Raw genomic sequence first — 26,815 nt, 5'->3', positions numbered from 1 at the left:
TCTCAGGTTACCTAAACATCTCTTACTTAATTCGATTGAATTTTTGAAACTACAAAGTTTTGTTGAAAGGATTTATAAATATAATTAATCATTCGATTGAACTTAATAAACATCTAAGTTAAATGCTTTAAAGAAATTAAATCGGCATGTGTGCTTTGCTTTTATTAGTTCAATCAGTTTACAACCTCACCCCATAGGGAAAGACAACCAGTTTGTGACGATCCAGATCGCCACACCACCCCCTCCATTCCAAGCCCTGATTGGCTTTACCAGAGAGGTCATCTTTGTCTGATTTTGATCCTGCCTGATCTTGACCCCACCACCCTGCTTATTTTGACCCCACATGATTTTAAACTTACCGCCCCACTAGATCTTGACCCTGCCTGATCTTTAACCTCGTCAACCTGCTTATTTTGACCCCAGACTGACCTTGACCCTGACTGACCCTTCCTGATCTTGACCCCGCGCCTAATCTTAACCTATACAACCCCGCCTGATCAAATCTCGCCACCCTGTCTGACCCTGGCTGATCTTGACCCCGACCTAATCTTAACTTCTTCCACCCCGCTCATTTTGAACCCCCCCCCTTCTTTTAACCTCACCATCCCACTGATCTAACCTGCCTATCTAGCCTCGCCATCCCGCTTGATCTTGACTCCACCATATTTTGCTGTAAGGTAGTGATGCAGTTGAATCTGATGATCGAATTCTGAAAAAAGAATAATAAAAACTATATATATATACACGAGACACACATACATATAATATATTGTAACATTTAAGCTCTATGATTGGCAATGTTATATTAAATAAAGTTAGCTATCAAATAAGACATTAGAGAAGATAGTTTTTATTTTTGGAACGATTAGAAAGTTCTAGTAAGTTTTGTTTTACAATGTATTTGAATATCAATATTATTTTGGTAAGGTTTAGTTTAGCATACTTTTGAAAAAATACTGCAATAGGAAAAAGAGCAAAATCTGGTTAAAAATTAAAGTGACTGACCTTGACCCTGATTGACCCCGCACCTAATCTTATCCTATACACCCCGCCTGATCTAATCTCGCCATCCTGTCTGATCTTGACCCTGACCTAATCTTAACCTCTTCCACCCCACTTATTTTGATCCCCTTATTTTAACCTCGCCATCCCCCTGATCTAACCTCGCCATCCCGCTTGATTTCGACTCCACCATATTTTGCTGTAAGGTAGTGATGCAGTTGAATCTGATCAAATTCTGAAAAAAGAATAATAAAAACTATATATAATATATATACATACACAAGACACACACGCACACACAGAGTGTGTGTGTGTGTGTGTGTGTGTATGTGAGAGCAAGAACATATAATATATTGTAACATTTAAGCTCTATGATTGGTAATGTTATATTAAATAAAGTTAGCTATCAAGTAAAATATTAGAGAATATAGTTTTTATTTTTGAAACAATTTGAAAGTTCTAGTAAGTTTTGTTTTACAATGTATTTGAATATCAAAATTATTTTGGTAAGGTTTAGTTTAGCATACTTTTGAAAAAATATTGCAATAGGACAAAGAGCAAAGTCTGGTTAAAAATTAAAGTGACAGCTAAAGAAGAAGGCATTATGAACAGAAAGTCTGGGCCATGAATTTCAAAAAAAAAGTATTTACAGAAGCCAATTTGCACAGAATTATGTCATCATTAAATTCTAAGATTAATTTTGTATTAAGAATGGGTTTTTTTAATTACTCTCACAAAAGTTTCTTCTTATACCAACATATGTGCACACGGGCCACGAGTTCATGTTATTAAATAATTTAATAATTTGTATTATACCTGGTGAACAAAAAAAAAATATTGGGGTTTTAATTTATTATAATATTACTTCTATGACATGTACAATGCTCCTCATTAGCATAACTCTGCCTGGGATCAATTGAATGACACTTCCCCAACTACTGGATCGGTCAGCATGGACCCAATTAACAAAACAAAATTTAATAACAGGTTACAACATTTTACTGTTTTAAAACGAAACACTACACAATGTATACGCAGTAAATCTATTTGAAGCTAAGGAATAAAAAATAAAAATACTGAAAATGACAAAAGCATTATAGAAATCTTTCTCGGGCGAGTGATGGTGAATTTTACATTTTTTTTGTTAATAAAAAACACTGCGATAAATTTTTTTTCAACTACATTCATATCGTTTTTGGGGTGAAAGGAAATAAACACCATTCATATTACCAAAGTCAGTATATCACAATCTAAAGCTACTACTGAAGTCATATCAATAAACTCCAAAAGAAAAACATCTTAGCATAAGGAGAATAGGAAGTGTTTGATTTAATATATATATATATATATCAATCACACATTCACAACAAATTCTCACCATCAAATTCACGGGTTTAATAGTTCAAGATAACTTGAACAAATATTCAACTTAACATCATCACTGAGTAGTTTATACTAAATGAAGATTTTTGTTAAAATGCATCCACTGGTTGAGATGGGTAAAATAATGTGATAAATGTTTGTACGAATGGAGCTAGAGTGGGGAGGTCTTTTATTGACTGCACATTTGAGTATTGCCAGTCTGTGTCGTGCATTAGCTTTTGAACAAGGTTTTCTAATCGTATGTTGTTTGTTTAAATGCGGTTAACTGCGGTTAAAAAATGGGTTTATTAGGTAGCAGAGGCACATATACAAGATCCTTATCACTTCAGACACGCTGATTAAAGTATGGAACAAACTCTCCTATCAGTAGTAATATGTGGGCTGCATGATAAAACGTGCTCACATTGAATACTTACAAAAAACTTAAAGAGTTACTCTTTCATTTTACCTGTGATTTATTATTGTAAGTTAAGATTAGATATATTAAGTAGCTTTAAAACCCTGTTAATCTTTTTTCCACTCTGTATTACAGCCAGCATCCTAAAATTTCAGTGTAAGTAAGTAGGCTCTTATACATTTTCTAATCTGTACTGACTCTTTAAACTTGCTTATGTTATATTGCCAGTCCTGATATCCTTTTACTCAAAATGTATTGTTTGAAATTACTGTACTAAAATATTCCTCTTCTTCATTTTAATAAATTTAGTGGAGACAAAAGAAATTGGTAGTGATATTTTGAATATAACTTAGATAAATTTTTTTAAGTCTTACATTTGCAAATGAACTTCCAAATTTATTTCCAGTTTTCACTTAAACTCCACAAACTAAACAATATTTTTTTGTGGACAAACAGTCATTTCCATTCTGAAAATGAAACAGAACAAAAAATTTGTATTGTATAAAAAATTTATTTAAAATTAATTATTAGACTAAAATAAAGTGGTTAAATTAATATTCACATATTTGTAACCCAGTTATTATACTGATACTATAATATGAAATTCTATTTGGCCATTCAGTAATCGGTATTAATACTAAATACTTGGAATAAATGTTAAATTAGAAAAATAAAATGAATGCCATTACATCCACTATATATCACATTAATAAATTTTATACTTCATTAACAGATAAATATAATTAAATAACTATAATTCTTAATAGTAATATTATAACAATTCATATAATTAACATTAACAGGTTATAAAGTATTTTTGTTGTAAAATAATCCATTAACTTAAAATGAAATTGTTAGAGAATACTACACAATGTATGTAGAATAAATTTACTTTAAGTTGGAGGACTAAATATATTAAAAATGACAATATTAGAAAACAGCAATCTTTCTTGAGCGTGTTAACAGCAAATTTTACTTTTTCTTACTAATGATTCCTGCAATAGATTAATTTTTCCAACCGCATTCATTTCTTTTTTGAAGTGGAAAGAAACAAATAGCAATATTATCAAAGCCAATACATCACATTCAAAAGCTACTTGTCATTAGGTCACATCAGTATGTTCCTAAAGAGAAAAAATTTATTTATTTAATATTTTCTTGTGTTGTGCACTTTGTCAAAGTTATCTTATTGTAAAGACGTAGTTGCACAGAGCTGTCCAGTTACAGGAGAATAGGGATTGTTTGTGTGCATGTATTTATATACTCATATATCAACAATCATCAAAAACAATCAGAAATAGACAACAAAAACTCACTGCAGCATAACTGCAGTCCATGCACTCCGTTACTGATGGATTTGGAAGACATGAGCAAGGTTGTGATGATGGTTGCTGTTGAGACACCATTAACGAAGAATGACATGAATTCTGTTGTGATTGTTGCATTTTTATCGTATTCTGCTGCACCTGAAATACAGAATTTGCTACAGAAAGAGGTTTTGATAAGGTTTCTCTGGCTAATAGCTGGAAAAGTAAAATATACTTCTGTAAAATAATCTTGTCAAAAAAATTAAATTTAATTAAAAAAATTAATTCTTCTAGTTGTAAAAGTATAATAATGCTGTTGACTTCTATCAAACTTGAATTTAATTCGGTTATAAAATTTAATATTTTATCAAAATCTGCTGAAATCCAGCAAGTATAAATTATATGATTCCATGTACTTGTTGCCCATAAGAAAAGTAGATCAGCAATACTAGCTGAATCAACTACACATAGCATTTCTGACCTTCTGTTTATATGAACTTTCTTCTTTACTTTCACCATTTACTTTTTTCTTCATATTTAGCTGAAAGTTTGTTTCATTCTTTGTAAATCCTTCAGTACTTGTGTAATCTGTATTTGTGTGTGTGCCACACACACAAATACAGGATATATATATGTCCGAAGTAGGAGTTATGAAGAATGTAAACAAACTTACAGGACATGTTGCAACAATTTCTACTAGTAAAAATAAAGAAGAAAGCTCATACAAACAGAGGATCAGAAATGCTTTATAGTTGAGTATCGGCTTGCGAATAATTTCCCCCTGATTTGGCTTCTTCAGTAAAATTAAATCTGTCTGCAATTCTTGGTACCCTAATTATGGAATCAATTTGGTGGATTTAAATAAATTCCAATCTGAAAAATTGAAAAAAAAATAAGCTCCAAAGTTGTATTTTTAGTAATTTTCTTAAAATTTCAGGTTAAATATAAAAGATTGGAGTCAAAAAACACTTATGTTTAGTGTAAAATAACCCTTTCAAATGGGTGATAAACACACATTCAGCTTTAAAACAAGACTTGTAGAGAATTTGATTTTGAGTAAATTATATGAATGAAGTCCACAGAAACTATAACCCAATCTTTTGTCTTTTACCCCAGAGCGCTTTTACATGTGCTATATTTGACGCCCATAAATTACTACCATTTCTCAAACCTGAAAAATTTGAATGCCGGTCATCGATTCAATTCAAAGATGAGGTGAAAGAGTCATCTTTGAAAAGCCTCTCTTTTTTAGCTAATGAATAAAAAGAATATGTTAAGCGTCAAACTTTTATAAATGGTCATCTTTTATTATCATATAAATCTGATTTTGGAAACGGTTAACAAAATCCCATTTAGTTAAGTTGCTTTCCCCATGATAGTAATGGTTGGTGCTCATAAAACAGCAAGTTTCTCTCATCAACAGACCGAAGTTTTATTTGCAGAGCAAAATATCAAATGTATTTCATTTGATATGAATTGCAATTTACGTTCAATGAAGAAAGCAGTTGAAAATTTCAATTTTCATTATTTCAAATAAACCTGACTTCGGTTTGTTGTTTAACTATTTACAGGTTATGCATTTTCATCGAACCAGATGTATGGGAAATTTAATCATTTTATGTCATCAAAGATTTTTCAATTTAGATTATGTACAGCAAACATGAGGTTGATGGTTACATTTGATTTTCTATGACCTCCTTTAGTACCCTACATTTCATACATCTCTATCCTTTTCCGTACAGTTTTACCTGTTCATGTGTTTTACTGCCATAAGTATTACAATCTACATTAATTGTTTCAAGCATTTGCTTCTAATTCTAAAATCTGTATTTGATAGCAGATTTGTTTTTATCTATCTTCCTTTTTAAGTCTACATTAAGGAATGAATTCTTTGCAATTTTACCTCCTAAATTACAAAAACACATCCATTTCTGTTAATAGAATATTCTCCCGTCTAAATATTTAATTCCTTATTAACTTTCTGCAGTCACCACAGTTTTATAAATTAAATATATAACAAAATAGAATTCATTCTTTTTTCTTAATTTCATTTACGGTAGTTAAATATTATTTTATATAATATGTGATTTAATCAATAACTCAAAAATAAAACTACATAGAAATATAATTATATAACATACTATCTGTTTAAGCTACAGTATAACTTAACTTATAAGGCTATCACTATCAGAAAATAATTTATCTGGATAAATATATTTCTAAACCCATCCTCAGAATTTAATAAAAACAACGATTAAAGAAAATCTTTTCCGATCAGGTCACTTCCCAAATTTTAAGCAAACAACATTTATGTACAAACATATTCATAGAGTATAAAAATAAACTTGGTGTAATAGTAAATATATACATATGTATTTATTATATTTTAATAATAATAATATAATAATATATACATATACTACACAAATTAAGAGGTAAAAATATTTTTAAAATTCTCATAGGAAATCAATATTCCTCTGATCACCAGTAGTTTTCCTTTTTCAATTATGTTAATAACCCTGCTTCTATTACATTTACCTAATCATGAGCTCTAAACAATGATACTTTATGCATATTCAAATTTTTTTCCGTAATACAGTTACAAATGATGATATTTTGGTTTGAAAAATTACAAGATTCAATCAATATAAACTGACTTCTGCTTTCACAGCTCACATACGAACATGTGTTGATGAAAGAAGTTAAAAATAGAGTTGGTGGAAGGGGATGGACATTCCCCTCGCCTACGCATCTATGTCTCTCTGGTTAGCAATACCTATCCCAGGAAAAGGTCAAAATGTCATAGCACAAGACACTACCATTAAATTTCTCACAAATTAGAGCATAAAAACCTGTAAAATCTTGACTAGACTGCATATGCATTTTGGGGATATGACATTATCATATACCCAAGTCTATAACCGGACCAGGAAATAAGTCAAATAGCCAGATGTAGAAAAAGAGTCACAATATTTAAGACAAGTGTATTAGATGGCAACATTCTTGATCAATCTGTGACCTCACTGAAGACAATCAGCACCTTATGGTTGATGAAATTTTTTTGGAAATGGCTACCAGTCAAAAAAGTACCCGTTCTATTACTACAAAGCATGTAGGGTCTGCAGACTTTGCAAGGTGGGTTTCAAGATTTTCGACCCAAAATCACAAACAGGCCTGACAGAAAATTTGCTAAAGGCTCTTGAATCGATTTTGACAAAGGGAAATAAGTTATTGCAGAATGAAAATTTTTATAATCATGAAATTATGTAAACTACAAATCAAATTCATTACTTATCAAATTCATTACTTCTTTAAGTACTGACGATTTGAACTGAAACAGAAGAAATAAAAAAAAATGTTATTCATTGTGATGTCATGCATCACAGATATATCTGAATTTGGTATTCCAGCAAGTGGAAAATAAGAAAACCATTCCTTTGTCCAGGGACTACCGTTTTCTTATTTGGGGAATGCTTATAGGATCAAACTAACAGGCTGAAGTAACTACAAGTAAAACCAGGCTTTAAACCCTTCTTAACAACATATTTGTTGTAAATTTGTATTGCAGTAAAGTCATACACTAACAGTAAATAAAAGTGATCTTCAAAAGAGTTAGCATCCACTTTCGATCTGCTGAGAAAGTTCTGTAAAATTCTTCTAAAACAAATAGTGAGAGGTTATATGATTTCTCCTGGATCAGTCTAGGTTCAAATTTTCATTCAAAAGTGAAAAAAAATTAAAATTACTCCAACCTTGTTATTTTATGTCTAAGAAAAGATATTTTCAGAAATTCATTTTACATATAAAAAATTTCAATTGTGATACATGTAAGCAACAAGTGCAACAGGGATCAGTCAGAGTTACTATGTCTGAAAGTAATGATGTTCTCAGATATAGTTATTGCAGAATAATAATGTCCCTCATTATTGCCAACAGTTAGCAGAATGATGGCTTTAATTTTCACTTTTTCTAATAAACCTATCAGAAAATGTTTCTTGTTTTTGAGAATGGCTGTGTTAACTTTTTGAAATACAATATTAACACTCAGAGTACAAAGCTCGGGTCCACATGATCCCAGAAATCAGAATTATTATTTTTTTCAATTATTCATTTTCAAAAGTTTTTAACCTTTTAGGTATTTTACAATTAAACATTAAGAACAGGATTCAATCACAATTGGCAAAAAGTATGTCATATTTTTTGTAATAAACAGTTTGAAGAGAAAGATTTCTTACCTGAGTCACGAAGGATCCAGGTCAGTAAAGTTTCTTTCTTTTACCTGTTTAGCCTCCGGGAATTATCATTCAGGTATTACTTCAGAGGATGATATGTATGAGTGTGTAAATCAAGTGTAGTCTTGTACAGTCTCAGTTCGACGACCATTCCTGAGATGTGTGGTTAATTGAAACCCAACCATTGAAGAAAACCGTTATCCACGATCTAGTATTCAAATCCGTATAAAAGTAACTGCCTTTACTAGGACTTGAACGCTAGAACTCTCAACTTTCATATCAGCTGATTTGGGAAACACGTTTTCACTACTAGATCAACCAGGGGGGTTAGTTAACCTATAGAAATCTAGGTTCTTCCAGGATAATAAGCAAATAAATTTGAGTTTAGGTTATGAAGTTACCTAACTTAGTTTGTTTTTAGGTTATCGGTTAACAGTTACTAGTGAGCATTTGTAGTGTCAACAGTACCTAATCTAAAATGAGTGAATTCAAAATATTTTGAAATATACAAGACAAAGTAATAACTACAATACGAAGTAATTTACAATACAAAGTATACTTTAACAAAGTAGCAATTCGGAAGTGATTAACATCGTTCGTTGTACCTTAAAGATTTAGGAATTAAACTATTAGAAGCAGCAATAAACCAAAGAGCCAAAGAAATTAAAAACACTGGAGGCAAAAATTACAGAAATCATATAATTCAAGCGATTGAAATGACAGGAAGAGAAATAACAATGAAAAATCTGATCACTTCCTTGTACGCCTATTAAATTACATTACACTTAATGAAAAGTACATAAAATTTTAATTCATTAAAAACTTATATTTTTTCTTTTTTTTGTTGTTATTGAATCATTATTCATCGTAAAGATTTTTTTTAGCGGTTAATAAATAAATATATGTAAATTAAAAAAAAGAAGTTAAAAATAAAAGGAGATGAAGTCTGATTCAAACCGATGTGCCTTCCCTAAGATCCAATATTTCATTAATTAAAATTTTATTTGGCTATAACTATAGGACCAGTGAAAAGTACCACTTATAACATATTGTTGAAAAGCTCTGAATGAGGGCTTATTACTGCAGTTGAGAAAAAGACTTTTTCTCAAAAAGGCTTTTTTGAGAACTTTTTCTGAAAAAGGCTTTTTTTGACACTTTTGGTTCTGTCGATTGCAATCAAAAGGGGAGGTGTGCACAACTAGATGTTACAGCAGTCCCAAATCAAACATTTCACCATCCTACGGCTAATCATTTTTGAGTTATGCGAGATGTATACGTAAGTATGTACAGATGCCATACCAAAACTAGTCAAAGTGGATTTAGGGATGGTCAAAATGAATATTTCTGTTAAAATCTGGAAACCGAAATTTTTCACGATCATAATACTTTACCTTGTACAAGGAAGTAATAAAAAAACAATGGATTGTGGATCACACAAATTTTCAATTTACTTGAAAATGAATTCCAAAAAATGGATTTACTACCAATAGGCAAAATAAAAATATCTTGAACTATAACTTCAAAATAAAACAAATTAAAACCCACAAAAACTGATAATAATATACCTATTGAAAAACTTATTCTTGTAGCAAGACACAACCATAGAAAATGCCAGTAGCCATTTAGAACAATGAAATGCTGCCTATCCTTTGTTAAATACTAAGTACACATTGAAATTAATTATATTTTATCAGAATTTATACATAATGCTTAGTATAGGACTTGGAAGCCAGGTTTAAACAACACATACAGACCTTAGATTTAGACCTCCTACTTATCATGTTTCGCTCATTGTAATTAAAGAGGAGGGTAATTAAGGTTATTCATTTCATCTCAGGTGATGAACTGAAGAATGCAATGAGGTTGTGGATCAAGGAAAGCCTACCAGAATCCTTCATTGACAGAATGAAAAAACTGGTTCACCGGTCAGATGAAATGTGTTTCTGTAAATTGTGACATGGAAAAAAAATCTAATTTTTTGAAGCAAAATAAAATGTACTATTATGCCATATTTGATTTATTTGCGATTTATGAGCGACTGTGTATTACATCTCTCAATCATTTTCTCTCTCATTTCGGAAGTCTTGGACATCATCTGTATGGTCTCTAGTTTAACACCTTTTCTCCTACTTTAATATACCGGCACATTCTACGATGTGAATGTTTTTGGATTTCATTTTCTCCATATCAATTTCAAACTTATTAATTAGGTTATAAATATGTCAAACATCCATTTCCTTTACCCTCTACCTATTATACTGATTCCTACAACTCCTTTAAGTATATGTTTTCATTTTGTTATAGATGTATTTTGGTTAAGTGTATTTGTAGCTAACGAGTAGCGCTCTTGACATTTTAAATTCAGTATTTTAATTCTTCTTTACTCTTTCCTGTGTTAAAAATTGTATAATTCTGACATCGATTAACACATTATAGCGGTATTTTTTAACGCATGTAATTTTCATGCGTTACAAGTTCCCATTATCCAGTGTTCACGTTTCCACTGATGTGTTACAGAAACGATTATCTTGTAAAGTTTTGCCTCTTCTAATGATATCTGTCATTTATAGAAATATAAATACATGTAAAGGTCATAATTAACCGGTTCTGCATCCAATATGTTAACCTAAGATCCATCCTCCTTAATCAACAAATCCCTGTTCCATTGATGACGAAATATTCCATTATTTTTTGTGCTGATCATAACTTTCTTAGATTATAATTTACTTTGTCCTCATACTTAACAAAATGCATTGTTTATAATAGGTCATCACCCACCTTTATTTACTTTAACATTCTTTTACCACTTCACATAAGGTAAGGTTACCTTACCTTATGGTTAACATTATGTTAATGGTTAACATTACTATGGTAAACCCTGATGACTATAACAAACCAATCTTTTTGAAGCCAGTATATATCATTTATAAATGTTTTCAGAGCTTTTACTTAAATTCCACTGATATTATGGTTTCTAATAAATTTCCTACATTTAGTATAGAGTTACTGTAAAGCTAGTTATGTCAATTAACACTTAAGTAGGACTGGTTGTGGTTTAAATTTAAGAATCTTGCTATATTCATCCAGAATAACCTTCATCCAGAATACCTTTCATATTATTGCTGAATGATTTTGAAGGCACATGGCACCTTAGAATGTCATGGTCGCCCTGAAAAGAGCTCTTCAGATTTTTGGAGTGGTGGCCCTAAAAAGGACCGTTAGTGTATGTTTGGTGGGGTAGCCCTGAAAAGGGCTGTCAGGTCTGTAAGCAGGTCTTCGATGAAGTCGGCTCTGCCTGGCAGGAGGTAGTCAGGGAATCTGTGGTGATGGTCCCCAGAGCCCTGCATAATCAGTTGCTGTGCCATTTGGCTTTTATATAATCGCCTATGAGTGGTGGGAGGGTAAATTATTTTCAATACAGATAAATTATGTAAAACACAAATAAAATACTAAAAATATGTTTTTTTTTTGGATTTTTTTTGTAAAGTAATAGGTGATTTCTGTTGTATTTTTGGCCATAGACTTAAAAAATTTTGGCTGTAGCCCAGATGTTTGGGTATTGCATCGGGCTATTGTAATATCTAATATATAAAAAAAGAATTTTAAACAAATGTACTATATTGTATCACTTTCAATGTATTTGCTTTGACAGGCTGGAAGGAAACAGTAAGTTATCTAGACACTCACCAGATAACCGATTATGAAAATTTAACTACATTATCTTTTCGCTGTAACACCAGTAAATAAGAAATATAAAGAACATTCCTAAAAATGTAACTTTGAACTAATGAGACAGTAGGCCTATCATCTTCAATTTCCAACTTGTATGTGCAACTAATATTTATTGAAATTCGTTAATAAAAATTCTCATGTTTTGTATTAATGTAAACCTTGCAAAATGAGAATTAAAAACAATTTTCTAAATATTATACAATAAATTAAGTGAATAAAAATAGTAATATGTGTATTATATTAAAATATCATAACTGCCTACGATTTTTAATTAAATAATTAAATAAAATTAATTAATTAATTAATTAATAATTCCATAATTCTTGGGGCCAGTACCATTAAAGCAGTGTGGGCTGGCAATTTACACAGCCATCCAACCTCCTAACCTGGATCAACATCCCCAGATGCCCTGTTGACAAGATAGAAAGCTAAGCTACTGCAATCAGGATATTACTTAGGATCCCTACAATGGCTGACCCTCAACCGACCTGCTGCTGTCCCTGGACAGCCATTACCAGTAATGGTGCTGAGCAGAAGTTAGACTCACAGCACAGAAGTACAGGAATCACTGGAAAATAGTAATACTGTTAGCATCTTATTTTTTATTTATTCGTACGCATTTGTTATGTACGGCTGTTATACATAATTATGGTTTTATGTAAACACATTTTATGTTTTCTGGTGTAAGTATATATACCTCTGAAACATAAAGTGGAACACATTAAAAAAAAAAAAGTTTTGATGTGAAACATCATAACGAGAGCAGGAAGATGTAACAAATGGAGTAGGGCAGTTCTGATCCAGAGAGAACTTTAGTGTTTAAATACTGTTCAGTTAATTTTATTTTGTTGTTTTCCACATATTTATTTTTTCCATGCTTTCATGAACTAGATCAATTATATCTGTTGTTCTAGACTATGTACAAACATAATAATTTTTTCCAAATGTTGAAAATTTATTCATCTACGATATGATAGAACCAAATAACGTTTTTGGTATAAGGTATTTTTTTTTAAATTAATTATAACAATGAACTTGCCTCTTCATTATAAACAAAAAAAAATTAAATAGTTCCCTGTAAACTGTATAATTTTAATCTATTGTTAGAATTCATAAAACTAAGTTAGGAATTCTAAGTTTTTTTGTTTTTTTTTCTTTTAATGACACTATTTTTGCTGTTATAGGTTCAATACCAATGACGTTATGAATTCTCAAGCAAATCACATTTTTACCATTTCAACTCCTATGTCAGGGGTTGTAAATAACTATCGGGGTTAAAAAATTATGCTAAGCATTACTCATATGTTGTAAACTCATGACAAGTTGTAACTGTTAGTCTTATATTTAAAAAAAATAAGTTTTAACATATACTATTCCCCCAATATGTTTTACTTGTACACAGGGTTAAATTTTGTTTCGATCCAACAAAGGGATACACCGAAAAGATTGTGTATTTTATATTTTCTAAAACTGTTTAACCATTAATAAACTGCAGAATCAGACCAAAGTATTTCTGTAAATGAGATCTTACTTGTATTTAGTTTTAGGACTTTATATACAAACTGGTAATAAAGGGGAGCACACATTGCTTCCTCCAAACACTAGGGTCTCCAGAAGGCAAATTCCTGTTAGGCTGAAAGGCGCTAGCACCGAAAGGACTCCAGAGGACAGAATGAAAGGTAATTATGCAGGGAGTACGAAGCTCATATACACCTAGTCTCCCACGATCAGCCCCAGTCAATTATTTCTCATCGGTTTACAGGACCAAAACGCAAATACAAAATCCGTCCATAAATAAAATACATAAAATCTATAACCGCACACTAAATAAATAATGACTCACCCGATAAAAGAATGACACACCAGCAAGGGATACTTGTCCAGGTTCTGCAATTAGTAGGGAAATAATAAACTCTCGCTAACCTTGCGTTCTGTTACAAACAGGTAAAAGTCAGAACCTGATATCACACCAAATATCATTAAAAAGATTTTATAATATATGTGTGTGTGTGTGTGTGTGTGTGTGCGCGCGCGCGCGTGTGTGTGTACGAGAGAGAGAGAGAGAGGGAGAGAGAGAGAGACAAAAATATAGTTAATGGAGACCACTGTAAAATATGATTGCCAGGATGCTCTTCATCCTCCAAAATAGTTTTAATGAAGTCATAATGTTTCTGTTCAATATGTTTGTGACCAATCACTGGAGGGATTTTTATCATCTGCTAGCAAACCAAAACAGCTTTTTAATGCCCCCTTTGATGTTAAACTCCAAGCTGACCCCCAGCTATCATTTTTCAACTCCGGCAAACTGTAGACAAAAACCTTCAGTGTTAGAAGGTGCGGGGATTGTGCTTCTGCGAATCTATTAATTATTCTCCTAATCTTGTAGCTGTTGAAAATATCTGCTGAGGTATTTCCAGTGATGGCATACTGGCAGAGACTGAATTGATGACTGTGTTGTGTTATCAAGCTAAGAGGGTCTAAAAGACAATCTCCAGTAAAGCCCATCATGGCTATGAACAGAGGGTTGGTATGGCAATCAGGATCATCACAAGACAGGTGTCTTCCCCTATGACTCTTTGCCGATCCCAATCGGTGTCTCCTCAGCCCCTATTACTAATTTTTATTTTGTTTTTACTTGGTAGAATATTATGTAAAGGTGCAGCCAATTGAATATAATTAAGGTATCCAGAATAAAGTAACCTGATACCAGATGGAGATGTAAAAGATAACATAAAACCGTTGTGGAAATTCCTAGATAATGAATTTTCTAAAACTTTTTTTTAACCGATAAATTTTTCTCATTTGTTAATCAAATGTGAAAAATTTCAAAGAAAGTTAATTATCTTCTTACTAACATTATACAGAATTTTGTTTTACAAACTCTGTATATTAAATTAAATATAAATTAAATTCTATTAATATAAAAATCACGTAAACATTTTACCATAATTTTATTATCAAAGTACTATTACAGGATTCCATATCCTCAGTCATGATGAATCCATTTAATTGAACTGCATATTAAATAAAGATATTAAAAATGGTGAAATGTCTGTTACAGTACTATAATGTTATAATGAAAATTGCATATTAATGTATTACATGAGTGCTGCTTCATTGTTTTTATAAGACCGTATTCTTTAAATACTGTCAGATGGTTTATCAAATTGAAATTTTGTTTGTTATTTATATAAGTAATATTTTTCTAATATAATTAATTTTATGTCATTTTATGAAATGTTAGAAATTAATAAATTTCTAATATTTCAAAATTTGTATTTACATCGGAAATATTATGTTTATTGTTATCAGATGGTTTGCCATATTAGAAAAAACTAATTTATTAGTTTTAAAGGATCTTTTGTTTTTCCTTTATGAATATCACAATCATTTACATTTAATTTTATTAATTACACACAAGTTGTTGATTTTATTATTATTATTTTGGGTTTTTTAAATGTCTAATTATATGGTTATTAGGTTTGCGTGCTGGTTTAAATACTTCTTTACTGTAAGTTTTAGTAATGTTTTCAATGATATAATTAATATATAAACACTTTATGTATATGATTTCACTTTTTTGTGTCTTGTTATGTATTGTTTATAAGGTAGTTATAATAATATAATATTATTAATTAAAGTAGTAACATATTCATTTTCAATCGCTATATGTTTTATGTTTATTTTGTTACTTAACATTTCTTTGTTATTATATGGTTTATTTTAGTACTTCTAATTTTTAATATCTTTATTTAATATGCAGTTGAATTAAATGAATTCAACTGACTGAGTATAGAGAATCCTAAAAAGTTACTTTCATGATAAGATTAAGGTATGTCTTACCTCAATATTCTGTACTACATGCGTTTTATGTTATTAGAATTTAAAATAAAATTTAACAGTACAGAAAAATAATATGAATCTTAATATGAAAAGTATGAAAACCGTTTACCAACAAGAGTACCGAATTTGATAATGCTTCTTACCTTATGCTTATTATTTTTTTTCTAATAGCACTTTCATAGTTTTCCCTCATTATCGGTTAAACCTTTTCTTCCAAATCCATAATTACAGGAACTGACAGTGTAGTGAAGTAGTGAACTCCACTATTTTCAAAGAAAGCAACTCTGTATGTTACCTCTGATAAATCTGGTGCTTAACAGTTCAACAGAGCCAGAATAGAGAGCTGAAACAGATAGCCTGATAAAACAAAACAAAAATGATATAACAGATTAATACAGTATGTTTTGTTGTAAAACAATCAATTTTGTACACCATTTAAAATCAGTGGAGAAATGGTTGGCTACAGCACATGTAAACTAGCATTCACATTTAATTTTTAGAATGAAATATACAGAATCCTGTCTTTTCACAGTACAGAAGGGATTTTATCTAGAATAATGAAATGAGACTAAACGGAATAAGAAAGTATTTTTGGAAAATATGTGCCGTCAGTATTATGATATATAAAAGTTTCAGGACATCTGCTTAGCACCTGTAAATAATTTTCACAGATTACAAAAAGGATATTGAAAATTATCTAAAAAATATTACATTTAAAAATTTTATTTTTTAAAAACATTCAATAATAATATTTTTTATAAAATATTATACATTTATGGTTGGTTAAATGGAATATTACATTTTTATGTTTATTTTTAAGACAACAGACAACTTTCAAAATCTTACTGATTAAAGATATTCTTTACTTATTTTAAAATTTAAAAAAAAATGAATTTTGAAGAAATTCAGAAATAAGAGTAAAAGTACACAGAAAATTTTATTCAGTCTCTTGGATACAAGAATAGAAAGTAACAAAAGTTGAGTTATAAAAGGAACCTCACCTAAATGAAAAGATAAGTAAGAGAGATGAAACAGATGCATGATTGAGATAATACAAAATAATCATTTATGGAACTGTTAAAAAAATGGTAAAATTAAAAAAAAGGAACAAATAAATACTATGAGCAGCATATTTGTAAATATTCTTATATCAAGTTTTCATGACATGTGAGAAATATGGCTCAAGTCTAAACACCAAAAAGAGTATATACATGGATGTCAGTAAAGATCAGGTGAGCGGAATCATTTCAAAAAGCCAAGTGTGAAGCTGTAAAGGATGAAAATTCTGATGAAAGATATAAAGTATTACCTGGAATACCAAAAATACATAACCTGATATACCTATGCGACCTTTAATTAATTTCACAACTGCCCCTTCTTACATCATCTCTCAAATAATAAATAAAATACTTAGAATCAAAATGAATTTGGATTATAAATATAACATAAAGAATGAATACAAACTTGTAAATAAATTAAAAGATTTAAAAATTGGGGATAACACCAGGATCGTTAGTTATGACAAAAGTAACATGTACTCCTAGCGTACCCATAAATGAAACAATCAACATAATAAAAAATAAATTAATACAAAATCATGAAGACCCTTTATTTATTGATAATATTATCGTTATTAGAAATATTTGCCAACAGAATTATTTTAAGTTTGATGATAAATTTTATACTCAAGAAAATACCTTACTAATGGGCTCTCCATTGTCAGCCATCATATCTGAGATTTGTTTTACAAAAAGTAAAATTGTTTATAGCATTACTTATGTTCATGATATTTCACTTTGAACTAGGTAAGTTGATGATATTTTTGTGGTCTAAAGACCATTATATAAAATGAACATTTAATAATTTTGAACAAGTTAAATTCTTACCATAATGAATTGAAATTTACTTTTGAAATTGATAAAAATAAGAGAATAAATCACGTAGATGACTGTATCGAAATAGATAATAGGAATAAAAATAATCAATTCATAACTTCAGTACATAGGAAACTCACAACCAACAAAACCACCGGTACTTACGTATTAACACCACCGCAGCTACAGCTTTATTTAAAAACAAAGTAGTCAATCGGATTTTGGTGGAAAATGGGCCGACATAAAGTTTAACATAAATTAATAAATATTTATTTTATAAATAAAATATAACCAAAATTAACACCGTAATTTTTTGAGTATTTATTTAATACATTCAGTAATTACAATTATTTAAATAATCAAATTGCAATAATTACTGAATTTATTAAATAAATACTCAAAAAATTACGGTGTTAATTAGTCAAGGTTAGCGAGCGAAGCGAGCGTAGGTTAAGTTTGGTTATTATATTTATAAAATAAATAACCATTTATATTCTGTTTTGAATCTGTTTCGGCCAATTTTCCACCGAAATCTGATTGACTACTTTGTTTTTAAATAAAGCTGTAGCTGCGGTGGCGTTAATACGTAAGTACCAAACCACCAAACATAAATATTCAAATCATCTGTGGTCACACAAAATTAATACTTATACGAACATCAATTATACAATCAATTACACAAAGTATAATGGATATAATAAATAAAATAAATAAATAGGTATTATAAAACAAATTACCAAATATAATGTTTATAATGAATGTTTAGTACATAATATATACAAAAAACAAATGTCAAAAATTAACTATTATACATATTTAATACCGATAAATAACACACAGAAAATGACAATGTATATTTAAAATAAATATAGGGAGTCCGACAAATTTTCTATATAGGTAAATTTCTGTTCTTTCTTCTGTGCATCTTTGCATGTATTTTTGCTTGATCAAGAATATTAACAAATGATGTTTTTTTTTTATATTAGGTTGATATTGTGTTTTATTGTTACGATTTCGTTGTTTTTAAAAATATCTAGACAATGAAATATTTTTAAATAAAAAAGAAAGGTGATAGGCCAAAAATGATGAACATTACAAGTGAAAGTGTTGATATTGCAAGTGAATGTGACGATGTAAATCTTGAATCCAGTTTAGATAATTCTTGTTCATCTTCCAAATTCAGTGGATCTAAAATCAAACTATCACCCCATTTTTCAGTTTACAGAGAAGACAAAAAAGAAAATTAACAACTAAAAGAAGGTAATACTATTTTAGATATAAAATACAAATAAGCCAATTATAAGACCGTTGTCTTATGAACATCTTAGTGACTGCATGGGAAAACGCAAAACCCTAACGAGTGTTTAAATTCTGTTGTGTGGTGGAAGGTGCCAGAATCAATATTTGTTGGACGAAACACAGTATAATTAGGTGTTGACTTTCACTGATGTAAACGCGGGAATGGTGAAGGTCTGTTTTCCCCACAATATATTTTTTTTACGTTATGTATTAGTAATTAAGGTACTTGTGTTGTAACGGCGCCACTATGGTTGAACCTAACCTATAATGATTCCACCATCGTTGTACGTTATTTATGTGCTTATTACTATAATACACAATTTATGTGTTCTTCAGTAAAGTACAGAGATAATATGTTTTTTGGCACATTTTCGTCCCTTCGTTAGAATACCCATTTTCTGCAAAAATCTAACGGCTTCCTCTTCCCAACGCGGGAGGGGTATTCCAAATTAATTCAACAAATTTTAGTGCATCAGTATCTTTGATTTTGATGATATTTGGTGTTTGATAACTACCCACCTAGCAGTGGCAAAGAATATTTTTTAATATTTAAAAAAAAATTTCTTGAGTAATGGGCTATTTTCTAACTTGCAACCGGTAAAAACACCTATTTTGTCTTTCCATAAGCTGTAGCATTCTTATTTTACATCTTAGAGGTCAAAAAGGGCTTTTTGGAAAGAGTAAATATGGAACTTCATCTTAGTTAGCCCAAAATTAATTTTGTTACATAACTAAATCTTGTAATGTTTACTGAAGTTATGTTTACGAATTGTTGCTTTTTCAAATTTTGAGCCCAGAATAAATAATGATGGGCATAGGGAAATAGGACTGTTTTTTATCATTTAACTCTTTGGTACTAGTAGTAGATAAAAAAAAATGGACTGCTACCTTTATTAAAAAAAAAGTGGCCGCCAAATTGTAAGATTTATAAAATGTCTCATTTTTGGGGCTCAAAAACCACATGTGGGATAGGTGGCAAAAACTGAAACGTTTACTTACAGTAGGTACTTTTTATGTACTTTACAACTAAACCATTAGAATGAATAAATTGATAATTAATTGTCAATTACAGAATGATAAATAATAATTACAAAATGATAAACATCTCAAATACACTAACTAGTTCAATTCACTTTTACATTATTTTACTCCTGCTAATGGAAGTTATGAATAAATCTTGTACTTTTTGATAACAAACTTAACTAACATAACTTAGTAATCCTGCCATTTTTTTTTATTGATTAGAACTGATGAAGTCTTCATTCATGTTTGGTGAAATGTGTCCTCTTCCAGTAAGTCAATAGAAAAAGCTCTGAAGGTGTGAGAATCTTTAAAATATTTTACAGTTGAACCCATGTTTGATTATCCCTCAATGATTTCTTTATTGAAGTATCAGGATTCTGAGGATGGAGAAAGTATATTTGATATTGCTCTTCATTTTCATGTATTTTGACTTCAATGACTTCACCTAACCACCACTTGCCATCGTATACACAGCGACATAATTTTTACATTTTGGCTTTGGTAAACCTATAAAGCAATCAGAAACACTATGTCCTTGTGTACTGATACTAATGTAAATGTTTCTGATTCAGAGGCTGCCCGGACTTTCAGAATACATTTCTGACTTGTTGGAACATAACTGTGAAAGGCTCTTGTTTCTGGGACTGTTGTGATAACCTGATAACGAGAACTGAGGTATTCTTCAGTCTCTGATACATCTTTATTAGAGCAGAAAATAAATTTACATTTTTAATATTATCTTTGCAATAATTGTACATTTCAGAAGGTGTAACAATTTGATTGTTGACAGTCTTTTGAAGGCGTGCTTTAGTCACAGTCCTTTTTACAGTTCCTCCAATACCATCACATGATCCTTTTCCATGGTATGAGTCAAAAAATGTCATCCAGCTGTGATATCAAAATCCTATCAATTGTCAACTCAACTATTTACAGACATTCATACCCAGTGCTTACTTGACGCTGCAATAATAATTCTAGCAATGAAAAAAAAATATATTTTTAACGTAAAATACCCCCCATTAAAATTTATTATTTATAAGTGACAAAATGTTAAGTGACAAATAAAAAATAGATTTTGAATTGTTTTGTAAAAGGGTAAAGTTAAAATTAGTTTTAAAAGTATTAAAATAAAATTACTTCCCTTTGAGAAAAACTGATTCACTAACCTCTTCCACGTTTATCTTCCTTTAAAAATTTTAATTCTAGTTTTAATTCTCTAAATACCTTTTTTTACATTTAATTTTAATTAATGAGTGTATATTAGGTTTAAAGTTTGACTACCAGTTTCAAATTAATGAAACTCTTTCTTCCAAAATGCCTTATGTAGCTAATTACTGCCTCATTACTATTTATTCCAGGAAGGTGCCAATTAGCGACAAATGGCTTGGAAGAAAAATAACATTAATCTGAAATTCAGTTATTAATAACTTTATGTTATTTTAATGTTTTATGGTTTTTTTGTCATCCTGTTCAATAAATAAATGAACTATGCATTTCATAGCATTATTACAAATTTGGGTTTCTAAACAAAAGTTTTTGAGGCTTACATTTAAATCATTTGTGTGAGGAAGTACATCTTTAAGCACAAGTATTAACATTTTAAACAAATCATAAAATAGATAGCTAGGATGGGTAAATCATTACTGGTACTTCTTTTCATCAGGAATAACCAGTAACTCGTAATAATATTAAAAATAATTATTAACATGGAAATTAAAACTAACAAGCATTAGTAATAAAAAGTAACTTTCTTCACGAACACAAAATATAGTATTAAACAATAAAAAAGTTTCAGATAAAATAAACACCAAAAAGTTAGGTCTAAATTAACTATAAACATAACGTCCTAAAAGTTCTTATAGTTTTATATTACCTAGATAACACAATTAGAATGAAGTACAAGTGTAAATAATTAATGTAAAACCGCTTCATAAACACATTCACATTACGTACATTTCAACAAGTCATTACTTTCTTTTAGTAGATCATGACGCAAAATAGTATTTCATTATTCGCAGAAACCAATCAGTAGATCTATATAATTATTTCTATTAGTAAGCACTCAACTAAGATTATTTGGACTACCAAATTAATCTACATAGTTAAATCGAATAGCTGTAAACGGTACCGTTAGAAAGGACGCCAACAGTATAAAACTATGTGCGTTGATGTATTTAACGCATTCTCTAGTTGCTTACGAAAAAATAATTTTTAACTGCATTTTTTTTAAATCTACGCGGGAAACAAGTCAAATGAGTGTTATAAATATACTGAAAACGATCTTATTCTGGAACTTATCAAAACCTAATAAAGATAGATAAAATTGAAATTCTATACCTAGATTCACAGGAATTCATTATCTTTTTTTTATACACAAACATTTTAATCTCTTTTTATTCGCAATTATAGTTTATTATTATTATTACCTAGTAATATTCTTTGATCATTTACATACAGTAAGACTGTAACTAATGTAAAACGGGTTCAAAAACTCACATTAATATTATGTTCAATTCAGAAAATTAACTATTTGTCATTATTTACTTTTTAGTAGTAGAGGACCATGGTACAAAATACCATCATTTCATTATTCACTAAACCAATCAGTAGACCTATCAAATTATTTCTCTTGGTCTGTATTGTCGGTTTGAATTTTATTATTTAATATATTACAGAAAAACACAATGATATTTATTTCCATCAAATTAGTTAGTACAGTTAAGTAAGATAGTGTTAGGAATTGTTTCTTTTCTAGAAGGTTGCAAACAAAACGAGTCTGAGGTATATGTCTGGTAAACCTGAACCCTTTTGTACTAAAGTACAAAATATATCTTATAATATAAGATATTATATTTTATCTTAAATATATCTTATTTTAATATTTAATAATGAATGTTACTCTCTTTATTTTACAAATAAATGTGTATGTCGTATAACAATGAAAACAATATTCATTGTGCCTAGATATATCATAATTCTTCATTATTATAATAAATATATTTATTTTGAAACAGTCAGGAATAATTTTCTCAGCTTAGGTTATTTGAAAATTTTAGAGAGGATGATCAACTTTTGAAGCTCCACATTTCATCTACTTTTTGTGATAAAATAAAGCATTTTTTGTAACCTTTATCCTTTAATTGCAATGAAAAGTTTTTAAATTCATTCTAGTCGCATAGATATGCATGCAGTTACAATTTATTCTTCTTTTTCCCAATATTTTCTCATTCTAACTTCTTGTTTTCATTCTTCAAACCATTTTTAAATTTGAATGTGTTTCCTCTTCAATAAGAGATAAGTTATTCTACTAAATATTTGTACCCCTTTTTCAACATTACTATGAGTTAAATTTTCTTCTTAAATTTTATCTTCAGTTTTTTAGTTAGAACAAAAGAATATTCTGTAATAACTTTACATTAAAATAAAAGTGAATAATGAAAATACAAGATATATTGTAATTCCATGAGTGAGGTTAGAATTTGATTTAAACAGGAATTATGATTTACTGTTTACACAAATATATATTATTTTGTTTCTTAAAATTGCTTTAAAATCTCTTAATTTTCAATTTTATCAATTCACTAATTAAAAAAAATTCCAGAATTATGGAACTTCCTTTTAAACATAATTTTTTTGTTAAATCTTTTTTCTACTTACATAATTACGAAGTTGTTGTTATGATTATAGTAGACATCTTTCGTTCTTACTTTTTTCAACTTATTAAATTACACTGATAAACATAATTTTTGTTTCCTAACATGCAATACATGATTTTAATGCTGAAAACAAATATGAACTCAGAATCTTTCTATCGCCCACCATTTTTGAAAAATTATTTAATTTTAATTATAGTATTTTTTTCATTTTTCAATGTATACTTAGCATTTTAAGTTCCTATATTGTATTTTACTAGCTAATTTATTATTGTTTAACTTTAATTAGTAAGCTATAAATAAACAATATAGACAAAGAATTAAATCATATCAGTCACATATTATGACACATCTAATACTGAAGAGTAAGCCTTCATGGACAAAATTAATCATGTAGCTGAATGTGTTGTTTGTATTAAGCTGTGGATTTAGGAATGAATTAATCTGGTTCAGTCTTATTGCTGTCTTAACTTTGTTAACAGTGCACTGTCATGACTCAAAATTGTCTAAATGATGTGAATGCCTTTTGTTATGTATGTAGTGAGTTTACCGTAAAATCAAATATAAAAAATTACATCTTTAATTAAAAAAGCATATCGTTTGTACTTTCAGTGTAAAATTGGTGATCAGGGTAAGATGCGGGGTCCTCATACAGTATGCACTAATTATTCTGTGTGATTAAGAGAGATCTAATTGTTTTGAGAGATCTTGTATGTTTTTATTGGTATTATTAACAACTGCTTTGTTTGCGTTAACTTCTAACAGATATTATTTGAAATTGAATTGCAATTCAAGCTGTGTTGCAACAATGTCTTCAACACAGCAGTTATTTCATATTTTAAATCTTAGATTGATGTAAACATCTCTTTTACTTTACCTTTTCATTGGTCATTGCTCTGTAACCCATAAAATGAATGATAATTTAAATTTTAATAAATTATTTAGCATAGTAGTATATAAATGATAGCAAATCATTTGCTATCATTCAAATCAAATAAATTTTATTACTAGATCAGGATTACACTTGTTTAGATCCATTCCTAACCTTAACGGTCTGTATAATTAATTGTTGAACTTATAATAAATTGTTAATTTCCAAAGAATGTTTTTTCTGTATTGTTACTTTATACTGTATTGATACTTGTCACACATTCATAAATATTTGTTAATCAAAACTTGTGCTTTATATAACTTTTAAAGCAGATGAAAAATTTCTTTAATGTTTCTCATAATCAATTGAAAATTATGTGAATTGAAATAAAATGGTAAATTCAATAAAAACCTTACATTGTAAATATATAAGGACTCAAAAATAATATTTCATCATAAAAAGGTATTTGTAAATTTGGTTCTCAATAGCAAAATCTAATTTTTATTTATTCTTAATGAATATAAGACATTTAAAATCTCCATAATAATTTATTTCTTAATATTTTTAGATATCTTCTCTATAAATAATTTTTTCTACCTTGAACAAAATGTTTAAATTCTAAACTATTCTCTACTTAAACTTTGTTTGAATCGTGTTTTTTAATTCTGAAGTAGATGTAGGAATATATGGAATATTTGACGGGAATAAATTTGAAGAAAACTTGTTTGCAAATAATATCTGAGGACCTTGTATCAGGTCCATTCTCAATACACTTTATTTCATTTTGATGTGGGGTCACGCAAGAAAGCCTGTCTCAGTAAGTTACTATTAGTTTGTTTTAAGTCGCTGTACTTATAACATTTCCTCCTGTCTTTTTACAATGTCTGAAATGACAATTACAAAGGCATAGATTACTACTGTAGAAAGAAGAGTTAATTTAAAATATAGTAGGGGGTATACCAAAATGAAACGACTAGCACTAGATAGGGAATCTTGGAGAGCTGCATCAAACCAGTCAAATGACTGAAGACAAAAAAAAAGTGGCATTGATCCTATATTTAAGCTAGTTTATTAGTATTTCTACTTTATAAGAAAAAAAACTTTGATAAAATAGCTGAAAAAATATTAAATTTTACAGTATCAACCTTCACTTATTCCACAATTAAATTAAAGTTAATGAAAGTACCTCTTGTATACAAATTGTTTTGGATAATAATAAAGATAAATTTAAATATGAATTGTTGCAAACCCAATTCCAATGATTAATATATCTGAAACTCCAATATCATTTCTCTGGTATTAATTATGAATTTAAGTATTGAATTGTAGAACCTTCAATAACCGTGTTTGAGGAGCAAAATATGTTTGAATAACTAACCGCTTCGGTGTAATATCTCAGTTAGGTGTAATTAACCTACATATTAACTTTTCCGGTTCATATTTTGTTGTCAATAAAAGACATTGTCCAGTTGATGATAAGTTATTTTAATGTTAACATTTAAATAATTTTACATTATTGATAAAAAAGATACATGTTAATGTGTGTGTATGTTGTCAGTAAGAGCTCTAAATTTAGGCTGAACAGTACCTTAATAAAAATGAATTACTAATATTATCAGTTGATATGATAGGCTAGCTGAATATTTACTTTTATAAAAGAGTAAGAAGAATGAAACAGTTTATTTATTTATAAATTTATAAGAAATATTAAGTAAATGTCAGCTGTTGATTTGAAATTTGTAACAATTTAATACTTTATCAAGTACAAGAAATAACTAACTAATAAAGAAGAATTGATACTTGAGTCTGAACACCTATAAACTATAGCAACTAGGATTTCTTTAAATGTTTGGTTAATGGTGCAAAGAGAAGATGTCTAATAATCCTAATAACAAACAGTAATAGATTAGGAAAAATGTACCACAGCCTCTCTAACTTTGAAGTATTGTGTCGGGTTACATGAGAGCATTAAAATAATTATAAAATAATTATTTTTAACACATAAAACAAACTTTGCTTAACCAGTTCGTTTAGACTGTTCAATAATTGTATTTCCTCGATTATTTTATTGGTCGATTAACGTAAAACTTATAACCAGGATAACGAAAAATTTATAAGTCATTTCATTTCTGTTGGTTTATTTTTGGGGTATTATTTTGCCGGTATTAGAATTAGAAAACAATGTTAGAAATGTTTGGC

General features: G+C 29.2%; 2 long non-coding RNA genes across 2 annotated transcripts in view; one reads left to right on the top strand and one right to left on the bottom strand.

Moving 5' to 3' along the window:
* Positions 1-4,109: 4,109 nt before the first annotated feature.
* The window catches only part of LOC142332532 (uncharacterized), a 23,086-nt gene continuing 380 nt past the window's right edge, over positions 4,110-26,815 (bottom strand). Inside the window, exons 2-3 of the long non-coding RNA XR_012758319.1 lie at positions 16,040-16,253; positions 4,110-4,248 (exon numbers count right to left, since the gene is read on the bottom strand). This is a non-coding gene — a long non-coding RNA (uncharacterized LOC142332532). The remainder of the gene's footprint in view (positions 4,249-16,039; positions 16,254-26,815) is intronic.
* LOC142332531 (uncharacterized) overlaps positions 18,673-26,815 on the top strand; it is a 20,853-nt gene continuing 12,710 nt past the window's right edge. The window contains exon 1 of the long non-coding RNA XR_012758317.1: positions 18,673-19,030. This is a non-coding gene — a long non-coding RNA (uncharacterized LOC142332531). The remainder of the gene's footprint in view (positions 19,031-26,815) is intronic.

Source organism: Lycorma delicatula, chromosome 11, assembly GCF_047948215.1.
Source record: "Lycorma delicatula isolate Av1 chromosome 11, ASM4794821v1, whole genome shotgun sequence".
NCBI lineage: Eukaryota > Metazoa > Arthropoda > Insecta > Hemiptera > Fulgoridae > Lycorma > Lycorma delicatula.
Note: the sequence above shows the minus strand (reverse complement) of the source record. Positions and strands in the feature narration are given on the sequence as shown.